The sequence below is a fragment of the Pteropus medius genome, unplaced genomic scaffold, assembly GCF_902729225.1.
Source record: "Pteropus medius unplaced genomic scaffold, Ma_sr-lr_union100, whole genome shotgun sequence".
Classification (NCBI taxonomy): domain Eukaryota; kingdom Metazoa; phylum Chordata; class Mammalia; order Chiroptera; family Pteropodidae; genus Pteropus; species Pteropus medius.
In genome coordinates, this window is record NW_024356249.1 from 2,156,708 (window position 1) to 2,160,404 (window position 3,697).

A 3,697-nucleotide genomic window follows, 5' to 3' on the forward strand; every position below is an offset into this window, starting at 1 on the left:
GCCCCCAAAAATGTAGCCACCGCCCTCTGCCCCATTCTGACACCCTCCCCCCAACCCTAGTAGCTACTGGTGTCTATCTACTCCTCCTCCAAGAGCCTCCTCTTCGTCCCTCCCCTCCCCGTCATTCCCATCCCATGGCTACCGCTCAGGTCTAGACCTACCTTACCTCTCAACCAGCTGTGCAGGGGCCTCTGTCTCCTCTTTGGAATCATTTTATATGCCGATGCCTAGCTAATCGGCTTCAGGGTTGAGAACTTCATTCTTCTGCTCAAAACGAAGTGGCAATCCTGATTCAGCAGCAAGGTACCTGGTCCTGGTCCCCCCACCTTTCCAGCTTCCTCCCTGCTTGGATTCTTCTCCAGCTAAACTGGATCCATGCTAACGTACACCCTCCAGGCCTTTACTCATGCTGTTTCTTCTCCTGAAGCAGCCTCACCTTCCTACGTGTCCCTCGGTGGCAGCTCGAGTCCATCACCTTCATGAAATCTTTGATGATCTCTATAACCAGGTGCGATCCCCTCTCTGAAACTCTTGAAGGACGTATTTGGAACCCCCTGAAAGCGCTGCCATGTTACTACTGTGACATCTATTTCTTGCCTTTTAATCTCCTCGAGGATAAGGAAGATATATTTTTAATTTTATCCGCCCCCTCAGGCCTCACTCCAGGGTCTAGTAGAGAGCTTTGCAGCAGAGCTGAGTCCTTGCTCAGTATACATGAGGTGTCCAGTGTTAATCGCTCCGAGCCCAAGGTCCCAAACTGGTGACCCGCAGCTCACGCAGTAACCCCTGACATGTTTTATTTAGACGCTCTAGAGTTTTTTTGGTGGTAAAATATAAAATTTGTCATTGTAACCATTTTTTCTCTGCCTGCAGCACCTGGTCTTCCTAGGTGGTCTCCCATCCAAGGACTAACCAGGCCTGACCCTGCTTAGCTTCCGAGATCAGATAAGATCAGATGTGTTCAGCGTGGCATGGCCGTAGACTGTTGTTAACCATTTTTAAGTGTATAGTTTCAGTGACATTAATACATTCACAGTGTTGGGCAACCCTCACCACTATCTCTAGAACATTTTCATCACCCTAAACAGAAATGCTGTAACCATTAAGCAATAACTCCACCACCGCCCCTGAAAACCTCTGATCTACTTTGTCTGTGAAGCTGCCTCTTCTAGATACTTCATATAAGTGGAATCCTACAATGTTCGTGCTTTTGTGTTTGGTTTATTTCATTTTGCATTACGTTTTCAAGGTTCACCTATGTCGTGGCATATATCAATACATCATTCCTTTTTACAGCTGAATAATATTCCATTGTACGTATATACCACATTTTGTTTATCCATTCATCTGTTGGTGGACACTTGGGTTGTTTCCTCTTTTTGGCTGTTGCGAATAATGCTGTAGTGAACACTGACATACAAATATCTGTTTAAGTCCCTGTTGTCAATTCTTTTGGCTATATACTTAGGAGCGGGGTTGCTGGGTCATGTGATAACTCTGTATTTAACATTTTGAGGCGCTGCTGAACTGTTCTCCAAGGGGCACGCCACATACAGCCCCACCAGCAGTACGGGAGGGTTCTGATTTCTCCACAAGTTCTCCAACACTCGTTATTGCCATTTAAAAAAATGTCTAGCATCCTAGTGGGTATAAAGTTGTATCTCGTTTTGATTTTGATTTGCATTTTTCCTAATAACTAATGATGTTGTGTTTTTCATGGGCACATTAGCCCTTGGTATAAATTCTTTGGAGAAATATCTCTTCAGATTTTTTATCTATTTTTTAATTGGGGTATTTGTTTTTTTATTGTTGAGTTTTAAGAGCTCTTTATGTATTTTAAATAGAAGTTTTTATTAGACATATGATTTGAAAATAATTTTTCCCATTTTGTGAGCTTTTTCACTTTCTTGACAGTGTCCTTTGTAACCCAAAAGTTTTCAGTTTGATGAAGTCCAGTTTATTTACTTTTTCTTTTTGTGTATACCTGAGAAACCACTGCCTGACTCATCAATACAAAGATTTGCTCCTGTGTTTTCTTCTGAGAGTGTTATGGTTTTAGCTCTTACATTTAAGTGACGATCCACTTTGAGTTATTTTTTGTATACGGTGCGAGGTAGGGGTCCAAACTTATTCCTTGGTATGTGAATATAGACAGTATATTTTAATTCTAATTCTTATTAACTTGTTCTATGATATTGTACCTCAGTTTTCCATAAATCACCTTTTAGATGGCTTTTTATCAGACTAAAGCCTACATGATAAAAAAGAAAACCCTAATGAAGAAGTGTTTTAAATGAGGAAGTGGTTAGCCTTTCCCCCATTGCCTATTATCTGTAATCCATTTCCCCAATTTTAGACTTTTTTCCCTTTTCTGGTAGCATCCAACAGTGCAGTCTAGCACTTAGTTGACCCAGCCAGTCATAAATGTACAAATTAGTTCAGCCCTAAACCTCAGCTACTCAATTCAAGAATTCGGTATAACGAAAACTTCGGGTACCAACAGCGTGCCGGTGGATCCTGCTAAATCAGAGATAGAAAGACTGGCACACTGCCCTGAAGCAGTTACAGCCTAGACGGGGAGAAGAAACTCATGTCCACAAACAGTAGCAGGAGTGAGTACAAACAGGAGGGGAGGAGGGACGTTCGAGAGGGCTGGGGGACCTAACGAAGGGAGGGGGTGAGAACAAAGGCTTCGAACTGGGCCCGGGCAAGGAGTGCCAACATCTGATGCTGGCCAGGCGAGGTCCTTGTCGAGCTGGAGACCAGATGCCCATCTATAGGGAGTGGTCCCCACTCATCGCCAACGGATCATGTCCCTGCGGAGAGGTGGACCCAGGAGTGCCAGACTTTCATTTCTCTTACATGGATAAGAGAAATGAGAACGTACTCAAGCATTCATTGCAGCATATAATAGCCCCAAACTGGAAGCAACCCAAATTTCCATCAACTAGTGAACGGATAAACAAAACGTAGTCTGTCCACGAATGTTCTTCAGCCACGAAAAGGAATGACGTATAAATACGTTCTGTAACATAGATGCATCTTGTAAACATGATGCCAAGAAGTCAGACACAAGAAACTACTGATGATATGATTCCATTTATATGAAAGGTTCACAATAGGAAAATCTATAGAGATAGAAAGTGGATTGGTGGTTATCTGGGCCTTGGGGGAGGAGGGGAGTGGGGAGTGATTGCCGATGGGTACAGGATTTCTTTTTGGGCTGATGAAAATGCTCTAAAATTAGATTGAGTGGTAGTTGCATGACTCTGTGAATATATTAAAAACCACTGAATTGTAAAAAGAAAAGAAAAAAGAAACAGAGGACCCAGACATAGAATGCTATTCATTCCTTTGACATAACTAATAAAATACACACTTTTCAAAGATGACAAAAAAATGCGTCAGATGTAGTGCAGACTAAAGCATTTACAGATGACCTGGAATGATGTGTTGCGTTTACTTTAAAACACTCCAGGCACCCCTCCATGCAAAATAAACTTGGCTAGGGGGTGGATGAAATAAAATGGGCAAACTGTTGATAATTTTTAGAGCTGGGGGCGTAGGCACACAGGACTTCATTGTACTGCTCTATTTTTGTGAATGTTAAAAAATTTGTCCATAATAAAAGTTAAAGAGAAAAGAGCTGAAGCATCTGCAGTTCACTAGACACATACAAAATGCATGTCGTTTTAGG

At 42.3% G+C, this 3,697-nt stretch overlaps 1 pseudogene; it reads right to left on the minus strand.

Moving 5' to 3' along the window:
• Nucleotides 1-864: 864 nt before the first annotated feature.
• Nucleotides 865-983, minus strand: LOC120601297 (uncharacterized; annotated as a pseudogene).
• Nucleotides 984-3,697: the final 2,714 nt, after the last annotated feature.